Source organism: Myotis myotis, unplaced genomic scaffold, assembly GCF_014108235.1.
Source record: "Myotis myotis isolate mMyoMyo1 unplaced genomic scaffold, mMyoMyo1.p scaffold_m19_p_4, whole genome shotgun sequence".
Taxonomy (NCBI): Eukaryota; Metazoa; Chordata; class Mammalia; order Chiroptera; family Vespertilionidae; genus Myotis; species Myotis myotis.
In genome coordinates, this window is record NW_023416346.1 from 671250 (window position 1) to 689741 (window position 18492).

Genomic DNA, 18492 nt, shown 5'->3' on the forward strand with positions numbered 1-18492 from the left:
TTACTTTCATTGATATCATATGTTCAGTCATTCACCAGACATGTATTGAGTACCTAGGCTATACCGGACACTCATCTTCTTGGCAATTCACCAGCAGTTCTTTTACATTGACTCTCCTTTGGGGATTCTTCTTTCCTTCTACTGATATGAGTCATCAAGAGTAACACTAATTTTCTTTTCACTTATGCCAGGCCTGGGGAAACTTCCATTTACATCCCTTCCCTTTTGGTGATACCTGAGTGGTTAGCTAGCTGTGGTTAACCAATTCTGTTGGTTAACAAACAGGAAAGAGGTTAAGGTCATAGTTTTGATTGCCAGAGACTGATTTACCATGCCACTTGGGTACATTGCCATTATTTCTCTTCCCCTGATGTGCCGGGAGCCGGTCCATGCTTGCTGTTTCAAGGGACCTGGCACATATGGCATACTGTTCTTAATATGTTTGCTCACCTTCTTGGCACTATGTGTTTTAACCAAGGTCTCCTCTCTGAGAAAGGTTGTTTCCCCAGGTAGGGATTTTCCCCTGAAGTTAGGGAGGGAATAAAACCTCTTAACTAAGTGCCAGGCGGGTAATTAATCACTTTAACTACGAACAATCGTGCTTAAGCTACATAATCTTTACTCCCTGGAATGAAGATAAGAAACGCCCTAACCTTTGTAATAGAGATTGATAGGATTGAATCAACTGGTATAAATACAGATGCAACAAGACAGCAAGAGCCAGAACTCAGAACACAGAATGAAGAAGACAGAACTCAGAAGAAGGAACCTACACAGACAGAAGAACTTTGCTGGAGAGAACATGGCAAAAGATCCTGCACTGAACCTGACTACAGAAATTGGCAAGAGAACCTGACTAGAATCTGGTGACTGAACCTGGCTGGAGAACCTGGACAGAACCTGGCTGGAGAATCTAGCAAGGGAACATGGCTACAGAACCTGGCTGGAGAACCTAGCAAGGGAACATGGACACAGACCCTGGCAGGAGATCCTAAGCAGAACCTCTCTGGAGATCCAGACCAGAACTTGGCTGGAGATCCTGGCTAGCCTGCTGATCAACTGAACGCTGTCTCTGTGTCATTCCTTCTTCGCCGACTCCATCCACACCTTTGGGGACCCCTGGACCTGCTGGGGTTGGACCCCGGCACTGATGGATATACTTCCTCCCACCTAAATAAAGACCTTTGTACAATTTTTTCACCTTACCAAGAGCCATCTTTCTCTAGCCCCTAGTTCTCAAGATTCAATATCATTACTCACCTCTAGACCTGGTCAGATGCCTGATTTTACATTCCCATGGTTCCTTGTACTTCTCTAGTATGGCATTTATTAGTATTTTTTAAAGATATATTTTATTGATTTTTTACAGAGGAAGGGAGAGGGATAGAGAGTTAGAAACATGGATGAGAGAGAAACATCGATCAGCTGACTCCTGTACACTCCCCACTGGGGATGTGCCCGCAACCCAGGTACATGCCCTTGACTGGAATCGAACCCAGGACCCTCAAGTCTGCAGGCCGGCGCTCTATCCACTGAGCCAAACAAGTTAGGGCCATTTATTAGTATTTTTATATAAGTTAGTATATGGCTCCTTGTGTCAGTTAGGGTAGTGTTCAAATGCAAATAATAGAAAACTCAACTAATTTAAACATATGAGGGTTTATTTATCTCCCATAAAAAGATAGGCCAGCCCTATCAGGTTTGGCTCAGTGGATAGAGTGTTAGCCTGTGGACTGAAGAGTCTCTGGTTTGACTCCGGTCAAAGGCACATGCCTGGGTTGCAGGCTTGATCCCCAGTGTGGAGGGTGGGGGGCATGCAGGAGACAGCCAATCAATGATTCTCTCTCATCATTGATGTTTCTATCTCTCTCTCCTTCTCCCTTCCTCTCTGAAATCTTTTTTTTTTTTTTTTAAAGAGGCCATTCAGCACAGGTCCAGTGGCTCAGTAATGCCACATGGGACTCAAACTCCCTTTCTCTTCTTTCTCTGGTGTCTATAGCAAGTATGTTTAGTCCTAATGCTTATAAGATGACTGCAGCTACTCAGGCATAGCATCTGTATTCCAGCCAGAAAGAAGGGGGAAGCGAAAAAGTTGACATCAATTGACTACTATTTATGCCTCATGGCCAGAACTGGAACACATGGTAACTTCTAGCTGCAAAGTGGACCAACCTATGGTACCTTCCATACACTCTTATTGAACTTTAATAACCAAGAGGACAGGGACTGTGTTTACATTGTTCAGCATTGTAGATCCAACATGCACAATATCTGTCCCATTGTAAGTACCTGGTAAACATTTTGTTAAATGTAAATAAATGAATTCTTGCAAAGAGCACCTCCCACTTTAGGTCTTAATACAGATCAGAAGAGGATAGATGGATTGATACCATCTTACAAGTATGAGTAAGAATTTAAAATAGGCACCCATCCCTTCCTCAAGACATGTTTTTGCCATCCACTGGAAAATTATCTTAATAAAATACTTAATCTACTACATCTTCAGTGTAAATAGTGCCCCATAGCATGGTGAAGTGGTCAACTAAACAACCTACCCAGCTATGTGTGGCCACCTTGCATCACCACTAGAGTGGATGTGGCCAATTAAACTGCCATCACACCTGTCTTCCAAAGCAGAGGAAAGGAGTACTTCCTGTGGCGCAAGCCTGAAGACTTTACCTGGGCTTATGAGAGCTTGCCATATGCAAAGACTTGTTATTCTGAGGGAGCAGAGGTATGGTGAGAAGATCTGGAAGTGTGTTTGATTTTTTCCCTTCACTTTCTGCCCCTACAATATTGTGAGAATCACTTAATCCTTCCAAATTTCAGTTTTCTCATCTCTAAATTGGGGACAAGAACTTCTGCCTCAAGAGATGTGTTTGAGTATCCAACAAGATAAGGCTTTAGGAATCTGCTCAGCATTTGAAAAATGTAAGCTATTGTTAACATGGAGAGCTGATAGGAAATAGATATTGAATGAGTATTCAGATCTTTTCTCTTTCTCTCTACCTCATGCACGTCTTCTCATCTGTAAACGGGCCTGATGACATTAGAACATGCTGCCCAGGAAAGTTGTGAGGGTTAAAAATAGTAATAAATGTTTAATAAACGTTAGTGACTAACTTTGAAACAGTTGTACCTTGCATTATGCTCTACATTTTATATTCAGCATTTTATTGAAAATCTTAAATAAGCCACCTTTGACCTTTTTTTGAAAAAAAAAAATGAAAATGAAATGAAATGAAACGATTCCTGGGCCTTTATGCAAAAAAAAAAAAAAAAAAAAAAAAGCCAATACTGTGGGAAAAGAACAATTCAGCACATTTCTATGACTCTGGTTCTGGTGTGATGTCTCTGATGTGCTAAAAAGGAAACCTTCTCAAAGATATCCTCCCCTCCACACTCATACCACCCCCAACACTCTTGGCCAAATCTAAAGGCTGGTCATACCAGGTTGTAACTAGAATCTCTTACTAAGTGGCTAGTAATAAATATTGAGTTCTTGGAAATGTCACTATTTACAAAGCAAAAAGGAACAGAAGGGAAGAAAAGGTCAACCAGGCAGGCAGGGTGAGTCAGGTCAGCCAGGTAGAATCTTGGTTCCTGTATGTTTTGGTTCTACCCTGAATACCCCTCATTCCTGCATTTCTTCTGGGATAGAGGCCTGTGACAGCTGAAAAATTAATTCATATACTGGATCAGTGAAATAGAATGGCAGAAGGTTTTGAAATAGAAAGCAAGCATCAAACTGGTTAATTCAAGTGTTGTTTAATGGCTGGCTTTCTCATGCACAGCCTCCTGGAGCTCTATTGGTCTGTCTAGGAACAATATTTTATCCTATTCTCTTTTTCATTTGTCTGCTCTTCACTGCCGATGTCCCTTTCTCTAATCTCTTCAGGGTATAGAGTTATGGGTGAAACAAGATGTTTTTCTTTATTTCTCACATCACATTTCACTTGAGTAAATAGTACTTTATTTACCTTCCTTTTGCTCCATAGAAGGAAAACTGTGATGAGCACCCAAATTACTGGGCTGGTTGCTATTGTGGCCTGAATCTGACATCTTTTGTGCATGTCACAATTTCTGGTAGAGTGCTTAAAAATCAGCTCCCATTCTGGCGACTAAATTTTATTGACTTTTCCAGGGCCTGTGGTGGGATTGACATGTCCCCCATTTAATTACTTCCTCCTTTTTGACAGCAGATTGAGCTAACCAGAGGACACGCAGGTGGCTCAGGGGCCAGGGAACTTGAAGTGGCCATGAGTAGGCAGCTGAGAAGGGGCTGGGGTGAGCAAAATCTGGGATGTAACAACCTGCTGGTAGTTGTGAACTGTGGTTTTATGATTGCACTGGGGACAATAACCAAACAGTGGGGCTCTTGGACTAATTTGAAGAATGCTTTGCATAAATCCCAGCTGCTAGCCATATGTACAATTCTTATAGAGGAGAGGGTGTGTTTCCCTGAGCTCTTGTTTCCTTCCTCAGAAGTCAAGACTAAATGCTCAGCCTGGGTCTCTTCGGCAGGACAACCAGCCACAAAAGCTTGGGCTGATTTAATCACAACCTAAATATATATTATGCTTTACCAGATTTTCTCTTTTAATAACCTTCTGTCATTTTGTCCTCATGAAACCTCATAATATAGGTCACGTAGGAATCCTTCATTTATAGACCAGAAGACTGAGGCCCAGATAATAAAAGCAAACATGAAGCTCCTAGGTGTCAGGCACTCTTATAAACATTTGAGAGAGATGAATTCAGTTCATGCTTATATTGGTCCTACAAGGCAGGTACCATTATTATTTATGCTTTACTGTGGAGGAAACTGAGCTCAGAGAGGTTAATTAACTTTCGCATTGTCACACAGCTAGTAAGTATTGGAGCTGAGATTTAAACCTAAGTAGTCTGGCTCCAGAGTCTATATTTATAACCACTACTAGAGGCTTGCTGCATGAAATTTGTACACTGTATGGTTCCTAGGCTTTGCCTGCGATCAGGGCCATCTTCCCACCCCCTGAAGCCACCTATCCCTGGTTCCCATTTGCCATCAGGTAATTGGAGCCTGCTGGCCAGGGGAAGGAACCAAGAGGTTGGGTGATCAGGGCCTGTGGGCTGGGGGCAGCTCCAGCGTTGAGTATCTGCCCCCTGGTGGTCAGTGTGCATCATAGCGACCAGTTGTTCTGCCATTTGGTTGATTTGCATATTATTACCCTTTTATTATATAGGATACCTGCTGCCAGCTGGCTTGGCAGTGACAGAGCTGGAATTCACAAGCAGGTACTCACACTCCAAGTTTGGGTTTTCCCCTAGGCCAGTGGTTGGCAAACTGCGGCTCGCAAGCCACATGCGGCTCTTTGGCCCCTTGAATGTGGCTCTTCCTAAGCCTTAGGAGTACCCTAATGAAGTTAATAACAATGTACCTACCTATATAGTTTAAGTTTAAAAATGTGGCTCTCAAAAGAAATTTCAATCGTTGTACTGTTGGTATTTGGCTCTGTTGACTAATGAGTTTGCCGACCACTGCCCTAGGCCATACCACTCTTCTGAAACTTGCTCCTTAAAGATCCTTAATTCCTGGCAGCATAAGCTGCAGCAATTTAGATTTAGACTCTTTTCATCTAGTATTGCAAAGTCTTTCACTTAAATTTATTTGATTAGTCCCTCCCTACCTACTTGCCAAGAAGCCAGAGGCCTTACCAATCCAAAGGAGCTGTAATGTGTTAGGAAATTACTCCCAAACCAAGGCCTTGGAAAAATACAGGTATCTAAGTGTTGGGAGAGTTGTAAAGCTTGGCAGCCTAATGCCTGGAACAGGTATTTACTCTTCGCATTTCCTGGGAAGAATGGGTGTGGTTCTCACAGCACTGGCTGGTTTTGTGAGCCAGGGCACTTTAAACTTTCACACACCTAGAGAATGGGCCTCTCCCTTTGGGAAAAGGTCATTGCAGCCCTGACTTCCTGACAATTATAGGTTTCTTAGCTAAGGTGCCTCCACCAGCCCGTGGTTAAGTATGAACAAACCAGGTGGAGATACTGTCACATTAAAACAATTCCCTCCCTTCCACCTGGTTTGTTTTGCATTCACTGGTGCCCCAAAGAAAACCTCTGGGTGCTCTCTGCTTAAGAGTAAAATCAGTTTATGGAGGAGGGCAGGAGGATGTGACACAGGCAATGTATTGAAATTAGGATTCTTTTGGTTGCAAGTGACAAAATCCTAACACAACTTAGCTTAAGCAAAATTAAAAGTAACATAGCTCCAGGTGCACAAACAGTACTATCAGCATTTGATCTTTTGTTCATCTCTCACTTCTGCTTTCTCTTGTGTTGGCCTTATTGTCTGTCTGGCTGAGAAGACAGTGGAAAAGATGGCAACTCTAGGTTTACATGATCCTTATCCTGATCTCAGAGAACATTTTCCCTAAAAGCTCTGGTTAAAATATTGAGGAAGACTTTGATTGGCCTATTGTAGATCACATACCCATCCCTGTACCAGATGATATGGCTAAGAAAATGGACCAGACTTCGGTTATGTGGTGGGTTGGGGAGGATGGTTTCATCCTACCCAAACATCATCAACCAAGCAGGATTTCTCGGACCTGTGGAAGGGATTGTCCTAGAAGTGTGATGATAAACCAGCTTTTAAAAAAACAAACCAGGGAAGGCTCTGATATGTAGCTGATTTTCAAGGTGTAGATACTCCCACCATTGCTAATTTCAAGCTACCAATATGATGTTACTGAATATGGAGTTGGGAAGAAATGTGCATAATCAGCCTTGTAAGGCAGTATGAGCTTGTTCTCGGACACCTCTGAGTAATTCCCATAAAGAGTGACCCTGGGAACACAGTATGTCCACTACTGCTGTAAAAGAGAAGGTCAAGGTTTATCTTGTGAAGCCTTGGTAGGCATGAAAGTCCAGATTAAGAATTGACAGGATAGTTCACTTTGTTTGGAATGTATGATGCTTGGGATGGACTGATTAAAACAAGTGTATTCCTTCCCCCACATTCTTCATCTTGTAAACATCTCTAGAAAACACTTAATCTACAACTTGACAATTTTTAAATAATCTTTATCAACATGTATTCTACCACTATGTAAGCTCCATGAGAGCAGGGATCTTTGCCTGGTCCGTTCAGTGCTATATCCCCAAGGTCTAGAAGAGAGTTCAGAAAAACACAGAGGAACTCAATATTTGTTCCATGAACACATGAATGACTGGTCAGTTCATGGACTGAGATGCATTCCATAACACAAATGTACCTACCTCATGAGTATCCAACCCCTTGCTTGTGATGCCCAAGGTGTGCAGACCTCATTTTATATCTCACAGTTGCCACCACAGGACCTCCAAACTATCTTGTCCTAATCCTGGGAGGGACCACAGTTAGTGACTGATGCCCTTAATCCTCATGCCACACTGCTTTCCAGTGGGAGGAAAGTGTGTCTTTGGCCCTTTGTCCTTTAGTTGCCACTTTGTTGTCCTCGCTCTGTTTCTCTAATTTGGTGGTATTTGTTGTTGTAGGCCAAGGAGGAATGGCTCTCCTTTCCTGCCTTGGGGCTCAGGCCTTCCCAGGCAGGGGCAGACCATGTTGGCTCCTTCTCATTAAGTCAAGGGAGCCTGTTGGGGCTTGTCTGATTAGAGTCTCCTTTCACATTGGTACATAGAACTTTCTGCCTTTGCAGTTCTTTTGTTTCAAAATAAAAAGCATAGCTAGGAAGCTGCAAGGTTGGAAAGTTGTTAAACACACATACACACACACACACACACACACACACACACACACACACACCCCAAACCAGATTTGCTGATAAGAGGAGAATGGGAAGGCCTGAAGCTAAGGGAGCATTTCAAGGTCACAGGCAAGGAGGGGCCTGTGGTGGTGATGATGGAAAAGATTAATAGACAACAGTTGAATGCATTATTTAGTATTTCCACATCACAAAGCCAAGAATGGTTCCTTCACACCAGAAGATTTGATGTATCAGGCTGGCTGTCTCCTCAGAGGACACCCCCTGGTCTCCTCTTGAGTTCATGGAGACATGGTTGTCTGGGTGACAACTGTCAGGCAAGAAGCTGCAAACTGAAGAATAAAATCGCCTTAGCTAATAGACCAGTGTGATATTATGTACCTGAAGGTTTAACTGCTATATTACCCTGAAAGAATCATTTTGAGGGAAGGAAGAAGCTTGCTTTTCCCTGGGCTACATCAGTGAATTCAATTTCTATTGAAGAGAGACTAGCATTTTAAAAACCATGGTGTGTGGAGCTTTGAGTCCCTTTCTTTTTTCAGTGAGAAATGATTTAATAATGAGCATACAACTGCAGGGCCTCCAGTCAGCCCCCTGGAGCCCTGGAAGAGGGGAGAGGCAGTGTGGAGGGGCTGGGGGCTGGCAGGCTCCATCCTGTTCTGTCCCTTCTCAGGCCCAGGCTCTGCAACTGGGGTTACCCCAGAGCAACATGGTTCAGACAGGGGTAGAGTCTGAGCGATAATTTTCCTCCCTCACAAGATTGCTGGGTGCCTCTAATTAACGGTTGTGAATTTCTTAGATGGGGTTGTTATCAGATGGAAAGGGGCTAATTGTACTGGTCACAATAGTTAACCTCTTCTAGAAGGAAGGGCTGTGTGTGTGTGTGTGTGTATGCATGCACCACCCCCACGCCTGCACACGTGTATGTCCGCCTTTTTTTTTTTTTTTTTTTTTTTGGCAAATGAAGCAGAAAAGCTTTAGAATCATCTAAATTATTTGGCATCAAGACACCAGCAAATGGAAAATTATATTCACTGATACTTTTTCACTGAGCAAAGAGTGGTCAACATTTACTTGGCTATGTTTATGTGCCTTCCAGGGCACTAAGCATCTTACCAATGTGATCACATTTAGCTCTCAACATTCCTGAGTAGTAAAGGTAATTATTTTCACCCTCAGTCTACAGGTAGGGAAACCAAGGCTTGGTGAGTTTAGGACACTTGTCCAAGGCCCTACTTTTACCTGTAAGATTTATAGAAAAATAACAGCAAACTACCAGCTTTCTATTGGCAAATCTGTGAGAAAAGACATGCTCATACCTTAATTATGGTAGAGTAAATTTGCCATGACCCTATAAGGCAGAAAATCTGGCAATATTCATCAAAATTACAAATGCCTGTTCAATTTTACTACTTTATTTTATTGAAATGCTTGACCTTGTGAAATGATGTACCTGAGAGGAAATGTAACATTATTTGAATAGCACAGTATTGGACACAACCCAATGTCCAACAATAGAGAACTGGTTAAATAAAGCATATCACCTCCATACTACGCAGTCATAAAAATGAATAAGGGTAATCTCTACATACTGATACAATGAGCTCTCCAATATATACTTTAAAGTGAAAAAAAGAAATGAGGAAATGATTATGCACTCTTTGCTATCTTTAGGATGTAGAAATGACATTTATACTCATATTTGTATATGCATAAAGAAATCAGGAAACATATACAAGGAGGCTACCCTATTTTGTTGATTCTTAGATATACATTATTTCTCATTTTGATATCTGTGAAACAGGAATATATCTTTCATTATATGGCATTTTAGAATGATAATTAGCTATAATTTTTTGTCTTAATAGTACATAAGTTAATGATATATCTTTAAGTTGATGTCTTACATTTGGTGGAACACAGTAATCATAGTGGTTACATATGATGAGGGGAGACTGGGAAAAAGGATGAGAAGTCTTTTCATGTATAGTTTTGTTAATATTTTTGTTTGAGTCATGTTCATTTATTGTCTATTCAAAAATTGAATTAATAATATTAATAAAAACTAAATCATACTATATATATATATATATATATATATATATATACATATATATATATATTACAGATTAGATTTTCTTAGATTAGTTTCTGGGGTGTACATCCTTCTATATTGAAGGTCTAAGTAAGACCCCTAGTTCTAAGATATTAAAAAGTGATATCCAAACTGACCTACATTAGAAACATGCTAATTGATGAGACAACAGCTGTGTACTGTGTTAACCTTGTTCCACCTGGAAGCTATTGGTTTCTCAACATCACACTTGGTACTACCAGTGGGCAGGGCATTATTTTCTAGATGCGACTAATGCACCTTTAGTTTGGGAACCAAAAATACATTGCTTCATCAAAATTTTAAAAAAAAAAGCTTTGTGAGATGTGGAGGAACACTAGTAAGGCTTCTATTATGATCTAGTAGACATTTTCAGAGCTTTGAGACAAAAATCAATGATTGGGCGAACACACACAACTGAAACAGAATCTTGCTTGGACTTATTTCTCTCTTCAAAAGACTAGGTAATCTCCAAACTGGGTAGGTTTTTCTTTTTGGCATTTATTTTAGTGATGACAGCAATTGCTTTTCTTCCCTTTCTCCCCACTTTCATAAACCTTTATCAGCCTCTCTGGGTTAAATGTAATTTCTAGGTAAGACAGTGACAAGAAGCAGGGTGACAAATGCCACAGGAAGAGCCAGATGTATAGCATCCTGAGTTGTATTCTAAACAAATATTTTTATAATGAAAAATAGAACTGGAAGAAAATCACAGCAGGTCTTTCCTTTTGCAAGCGGATTCCCTAGTTTAGGTTCAAGAGACCTGGATTCTAGATGAATACTTTCAGGATACTCTTTTAATAGCTCTTTCCCTCAGTTTTCTTATCTGAAAAATGGGAAAACATGTAAACAAACATCTATCAAAGAACTACAGATAGAGAGAAGGTTATATTTTTGCTATCATTTGAAGGGGAATTAAAATTGTGCAGAGAGGCCATTTGGCAGACACTTGTCATGTCTCAGCTAGAGATTTCTCTTTTCTCACTGCCCTGGCTGACAGTTAGGAAATGTCCCTAAACAATGACAGTTGAGAATGGAGAGGGGCTAGGCCTGTAACCACCTGATGTAGTAACAACAGTAATAACTAAATTGTCCTTCCCAAAGTGCTTTCACAGACTGTATGTCACATCATCCTTCAAATAGTTCTGTGAAGTAGGTATTATTAGCATTATGATCCCTATCCATATTACAGATGACGAACCTGATGTCACTGAACTAAGCTGGAATTTGGATCCAGGTTTCTCTAGCTCCAAACTTTGTGCTCCTTCTACAATACTGTCCTACCTCCTCTCCTTTCTGCTCTGAACTGATGTCAGCAACATGTCACAGAAAAATAGAAATCTGAGACCTGTGCTGCTCTGGAGACTAGAGATGGAAACAGGGAGGAGAAAATGAAACTTTTTCTTCTTCTAACTTAGGCTTGTAGCACACATGTATCAGGACATATGGTGACCATCTGGAACTGGAGTCACTTAGGTCATTGCTGAAATTCAGCCTAACAACAATGTACTCGGGTTAGATAGCATTGTGGTGCCCTAGTCCCCTAAACTTTTGCTTTCAGGAGACTGCCTTGGCAAATGGTGATCAAAAATAGCAGTATATTGCCCTAGCTGATTTAGTTCAGTGGATAGAGCATTGGCCTGCAGACTGAAAGATCCCGGGTTTGATTCTAGTCAAGGGCACATGCCCAGGCTGAAGGGATCCAACTTAGTTCCATAAATTGAGTGCTTCTATGGAAGAGCCAGATAGCCCAGTTCTATCTGCTGGTGTGTAGAGCTGGCCCAGGGAGAGACAAATTACAGCCTTCAAGCCAAATCTGGCTTCTGGCCTGTTTTTGTAAATAAAGTTTTATTAGAATACAGCCATGCTTATTTAATGTATTTGATTCATGCTATAATGATAGACTGTACAGCTTACAAAACTGAAAATATTTACTATCTAGTCCTTTACAGAAAAGGTTTGTCAAACTTTATTCTAGAAAATGAATGTGTAGGTGAGTTCAGACTTGTGAGTGAAGCCAAAAGTCCTGGCCATGTTCCCTGCTGATGAAACACAGGAAGAGAGGGATAATAAAATCTCCCGCTAGCCAAGCCCAAAGAGATGCTCCAAGGAGCTTGGCTTCAGCTGAAAGGAGGCAATGGTCCTGTGGATTCAAGCATCAGGTAGTCTTAAACAACTTGTATGTAGTATAGTATATCCATTTTAGTCAGGATATGAAGAGACTCAGAGACCTGGCTGACCATTCTGTTGACTGTCCTCTCTATAAACCTCTACGATGTTTGAATTAAGCTGGATCAGAGTGAGCACTTGTTAGAAGGATATTTTGATGCTGTCCCTAGGACATTGGAGGCCTCTATTGGACAGTTAAGTGACTTGAAAGGCAGTCTTCAAGGAATACTAGAGAATGCAGTGACAACAGTTAATCAGGTTCTCATAGCCCTGGAGAAGGCTCTTGAATCATGTACCTAAATTAATAAGTGTTGAGGGAACCTCAGAAATCATCTAGACCAAAAGAATGGGATGGCTTATTCAGGGGCTCACCACAAGTTAAGCGATAAAGTCTAATTCCATTCAGGGTGTTTCCTATCATTCCATGTGCTAAGACCTAACATCATTTCACAGAACATTGTCAGATACCCAGGGGGCTAATGAAGTGTTTATAGAATGGCCTGTCCTTTGTGATCTGGACCTGCTAGGCAGAGATGGCTATTTGAGGGAATGATCTCAGTTTCTTACAGGGATTAAAGAAAGACAGTGAGAAAGCCTTTGTGGACATATGGAAGAGGAAGGAAGGAATTAACTGAGATGGTTGATGTATGGCTCTTTCATAAAAAACTGGAAGTGTAAACCTGAATCAGAGCCAATGGGGCAGGAACCAGAACAAGTATACAAGACATTGAAAAGAAAGAAGCCCATCCCAAAAATATTGTCAGGTTCTACACTCTTGGAAAAGAAATCGATCAGCTCAGAATCCAAAGTCAGAGTCAGTATGTAGAAATAAGGACAATTCAATGAAGGGAAAGAGTTCCATTCTGATACTGAGATGGTGCAGATAGGCTGAGGTCATGGCAACAATGTGAGGCATGCTGGATTAAAGATTCCACATTCCAATAGCATACCAGCTCTCCTTGAATAATGATTATAGTGTGCACTCACAGGGTTACAGAATGCCAATGTTGCTTTATAGGTGACTGTAAAGATCTTGAAGAAATGTATATAAACTTTGTCTACATCATGACCACTATTGCCACAAATATATAAAATGATAGCCGATTATAAACAGAGTCCCCAGTCAGGGAGTTTCACAGTACCTACAGAACTTCCTAGGAGTCAAGATGGTTGCATAATTGAGTGTCATGCTCTTTTCATCAAAAACAAGCAAACACAAATGAACAAAAGGCCAGGTCAATAGAAGACCACAGCAGCATGGTTTTCCAAAAGATTTTTTAAAAAGTAAGAAAGACATTGAGAAATAGGGTTGGAGGTTCCCCAGTGAATGTGGAGCTCTAAACTCAGCTCTTTTCAGTCCAGGCCAATTTTGACATCTGGCTGTCCCTCTTGAATATGGGCCTTTGTGTAAAAGAGAAACAATATGTGTGCTTAGAAAGGTAATCCTGAATAAACTATAAAGCTGAAACTCAGTCCAATCTGTCTTTGGCATTTGTTAGCAGCCAGTTGAACAAATTTTATTGCATACCTGTGGACACCATACTCTGTAACTCGTACTGAGGACATGAAGATACATCAACACAGACAATTCCCTCTGGGGCTTTCCTGCTTAATAAGGGAATGAGAGCAACAGTGGTTGCAGGAGGTTAAAGGAAGGTGTGTGTGTATGTTTGTGTGTGTATGGGTTGTGTTTTTGTTGAGTTTGGGTGTGTGTATTTTTGATTGACAGCATATTTATCATGTCTATAGGCTAAAAAGAAAGTGAATAGAAAAGACAATGACAGATGAAGAAAATAAGGGAGATGGCTTATGGAGCTGTAAGGGAGAGGCTGGTCTTATACAAGAAGGCTGACTCCATCCTCTGAGATTAAGCATGGGACTTAGGAGCAGTGGGAACCATGGAGTTAAGTCAGTAGGTGGAGAAGGGTGGTAGTGAGGGCAGCCTTGATGGCTTGTTTTCTCAGTTTGTAGGAATACCAGCATCTTCAGAGTGCCCAGTCTGTGGAGGCTTGGTAGAAGGCCTGAAGGGGCCCTGAGAGGAATGGATGAGGTACTGAGCAAGGACAAGCGAACTACATGGAGGTCACACTTGTTTCACACATGAAGGTTTCGACCACTGTGGTATGGAGGCAGCATTTCTTGGTATTTCCCTCTCCATCAAGGCCTTCCTATGACAAATAGCTCTGCATTATTTGGTGATATATTTGACCTCACAGTCATTGGTCCTGTGTCTCCCTGTGGAAGGACAGCACTCCTATGAACTTGGAATAATAAGGTGGCTGGTGAGTAAGGCAGAAGGTGGAGTTAGAGGAATATTCTGAATTCCTGCAATCAAGGTTAGGCACCTGATCTCTCCTAGCATCCCTCAAATGGTTCTGCCCTTCCTTGAAAAGGGTTTATTCTGAACCATGCCACAGCCAGGACAAGATTTCTCACAGATTAGTGGCCTTCAGCTCAGTCACTGCCTCCCACTATGACTCAATCACACTCCCTCCCTCCCTCTTTTATAGCCCACTTGAACCACACTCCATCTGAATGGTGTGAAGTTATCTATGCATAGTTCGCATCCCACATCCCCCATAATGTCACATTCACAGATTGCTTGACTACCATCCGTCCTACAACCACATTGCTGTTATAATTCACTTCACCTGAAATCAATGCAATTACAATAACCTTCTTTGTTTATACCACTCTCTGGACATTTATTATCTACTGCTTTGTTATTGCTAATTTTTCTAGTTAGTATATCTTATCCTTTCTCTGCTTCTCCAAACAAAACAGTGACCTTCTCAAGGGCAGGGATGGAATCTTACACATTTGGTTTTGACATTCCCCAGCACCAACTCTACAGTAGCTGCTAAATAAATACTGCCAGTTTATTTGGCTAAACTGATGGATAAAGCAGGCATGTGTGTGCTCTGCCTTAGGGCAGGCTGGTTCTTTTCTGACCCATGGAATACTAGGATTTTGAAAGCAGCCCCCCTCTTTGGGAGGAGCCAAGAGAAAGTTGCCAATAAACATGACTTTCTTATGGAAAAGTGTGTGGATGGTAATTAACAGCTGCCTGGTAGTGTTTCCTGATTGTCTGGGACATGATGGCATAGGAGGGCATTTGGAGAAGAAGAATGTGGAATATAAGTCTGCACCCTCTGTGGCTCCCATGTCTCCTGCAAGCCCACAGCCATCCCCTTCTCCCTCATCCTGCTCTTGTTTCCAGTCATTCATTCATGCAGGTACACCTGCCTGTTACACAAGTGGCCCTAAAAAAACAGAGAGCATAGCTACCCAGGACTCAATCTGCTCACATGTGATTGTTCTGTTTCAAAGATGAAACAAGATTTTCCATCTAATTTATGGAGCAGGAAAAAAATGATAGCATTAAGTAAGAACTACATAGATAACTACTATTCCTTCTTGGTTTCTGTTGGAGAGATTTCAAGATTTGTACTTCGTGAGTTTGGGTTTTGCCTGTTGGATCAGTTTCACCTGGTGACAGAGCTAAACCATGGAGAGTTGGGAGACTGAACTCAGTTTAAATGTTGGGATTTGCAGAGGAGAATATTACCGAGTGAGTAATGGTCATGAGCATCCTTATTAGGTAATGTGTTTAGATTTGGTCTTAAAAGTGGAACAAATTAAAAGGTCATTTCATTGGTTTTTCTAGTTAAATGTAAATTAAAATCATGGATTTTCTGATTCATTGATAGCCAGACTATCCTTCATTTTAAGCCTTAACATTTTTGCATTTATCTTGGGTTCTTGGGTTGTTTCTCACAGCAAAAAGAACAATGTAACATTTGGGCAGTACAAAAAGGGTTTCAAAGCAGGTACCCTTTAGAGAACACCTGGAATAGGCTTCTTATGCCCACTCTTCTAAAATAGCATCAAGTGCCACCAGGGCATATTCTTGTATTTAAAATAATAACAAGGGGACACCTAACAGTTAGGAATGTCTATGTGCTAATCTTAACCACCCACATTGCTCCTCCTCTAGCATTGGATTGGTGGGTTCCACAGCATTGGTTAACTCCTGTGATGGTTGAGCCCAAGGATCAAACTTGCTTCCTTGTCCACTCAGATACTATCAAATACTGAGGTGCAAATTCTCTTTACTTCAGGCTAACCCCAGCTGTCTACTTTAGCATAGAATTACTTGGGTAGCAAGTAGTATTCTTTCCATAGTCATAGTAACCAATTTTCCAGATGGGACAGTCTTAATGACAATGGTCCTGTCCTAGTGTCTCTATACATATGCTCATATTTTACAGGTCATGTGTTCTATATTTGGATTTCCATATCTGGCTATTGATAACAGAAGACAGCAAGAAAGAAACATTTTGTCAACTCCAGTGTAGAGCAGTGATTCTCAAATTCTAATACACCTGTGAACCACCTGAGACTCTTCTAAATGCAGATTCTGGTTCAGTAAGTCTGGGTAAGATCCTGAGATTCTATATTTCTAACAGGCACCCAGGGAATGCCAAACATGTATCTAGTCTCCCTGAGGTAAGTGCATGTGTGAACCTAAAGAGTCCAAATATGTATTTCAAATTTGGCAGAACAACACTATTTGGAAGCATTTGGCTTCTGATTTAGTTTCATAATATCTTCAGCTACATATTACCTCTTTGTAATTTCTGCTGTAGTGTTGCCTTCTAGAACTAACTCATCTGCAACATGGCTCTTCAGAGAGAGGAAAAGATGGCTGCCAACGGGAAAGCAGACTGCAAGATAGTGTGTGAGTGAGAGAATGAAAGAGAGGGTGTGGACGTACAGAGAGTGTAAATTTGTGGGTGAGCGATAGGTATACTCCAGGGGACTGTTGAAGACTGCTGGATCAGGCTCCCCTAACTGGGCAGCCTCCACTGCTGCTGAAATCTCTCCTGTAGCAGCCAGCTCTTCCACGGAGACCATGCCATCTTTAAGGGGAGAGTGGCTATTATCAGAAGCATATACATCCAGGGACCCTGCAACCACGGCACCCAGGGGCCAGCTACGAACCCAGGAACACTGGATCTCAAGCAGCACAAATACATGGACTCGGATGAGTCCTGCTCCTCCTCACAGAAAGGTCAGATTTTGCCTATGGAAAGGTGAGGTCTGTGATCCAGGTTGGAGAGAGGAATGCGCGTGAGGGAAGTCTGCACCCCACAAAGTCTGCGGCCGTTTGGGCCAGCATGATCCGTGAGTGTGGAAGGGGATCCGCAGGGCTACTGGCAGAAGGGAACTCTAAAAATCAGCAAATAGCTAGACTGGGCGCAAAAAGGCAGCCTTGGATTTTACCAGTGTGCCAGCTGTTTAGTACCAGGAGAAAAAGGACATGTGGAAGAGACAATTTGCAAACAGTGCTGGAAGGAGAGAGAGAGCTACATAACCAGACACTCAGAGAAGAGAGATCATGGGGAGACAGAGAAACAGCCCGCAAATGAAAGAAAAGGAGGCATCACCAGAAAAGGAAGTAAATGAAAAGGAGGCAAGCAATATGTCAGAGAAAGAATTCAAATGGTCATAAGGTGGCTGAAAAGAATGGAAGACAAATTCAACAATATGTGTAAGAACCAAGAAGAAATGAAGAAGAACCAAGAGGAAATGAAGAAGAACCAAGAAGAAATGAAAAATGACATCGCTGCTATAGAGAACTTAATAGAAAGCATCAACAGTAGACTAGAAAAAGCAGAGGACCACATCAGTGAGCTAGAAGACAAGGTAGGAAAAAATACCCAAGCAGAGCAGCATCTAGGAAAAAATAAAAATAAAACTTAAAAAACAGGAGAGCCTAAGGAAACTTTGGGACAACACGAAACGAAACAACATCCGCATAATAGGGGTACCAGAAGGAGAGGAAATTGAGCAAGGAATAGAAAACATGTTTGAAGAAATAATGACAGAAAAATTCCCTGATATAGGGAAGAAAAAACTCACACAAATCCAAGAAGCTCATAGAGTCCCAAACAAAATGAACCCCAAAAGACCAATGCCAAGGCACATTATAATTAAACTGGCAAACATCAACAACAAAGTAAAAATCTTAAAAGCGGCCAGAGAGAGACAGAAAGTTACCTACAAAGGATCCCCCATCAAGCTAGTGACTGAATTCTCAACAGAAACACATCAGGCAAGAAGGGAATGGAATTAAATATACAAAGTCATGCAAAGGAAGGGTCTGAATCCAAGAATACTATACCCAGCAAGGCTATCAATCAAAATTGAGGGTGAAATCAGGAGCTTCACAGACAAAAAAGGACGAAGGGAGTTTATTACCACCAAACCAGCAATGCAAGAAATGCTATAGGGTCTTCTGTGAAAAGAAGAAACAGGAAACGAAGAAGGAACACAGGCTTAAAGAATAAAAATGGTGACAAACAAGTACCTATCAATAGTAACTTTAAATGTTAATGGATTAAATTCCCCAATCAAAATACGTAGGGTAGCTGAGTGGATAAGAAAACATGACCC

General features: G+C 41.4%; 1 long non-coding RNA gene across 7 annotated transcripts in view; it reads left to right on the forward strand.

Annotated features, from left to right (window-relative positions):
• Positions 1-16439, forward strand: part of LOC118653895 — a 159549-nt gene extending 143110 nt beyond the window's left edge. For 2 of the 7 annotated variants that reach the window (XR_004966909.1, XR_004966911.1), the window contains one exon: positions 16305-16436. This is a non-coding gene — a long non-coding RNA (uncharacterized LOC118653895). Of the gene's footprint in view, positions 1-16304 lie in introns of all 7 variants that reach the window. The other 5 variants (XR_004966912.1, XR_004966914.1, XR_004966913.1 and 2 more) reach the window with 5 other exon arrangements.
• The last annotated feature ends 2053 nt before the right edge of the window (positions 16440-18492 follow it).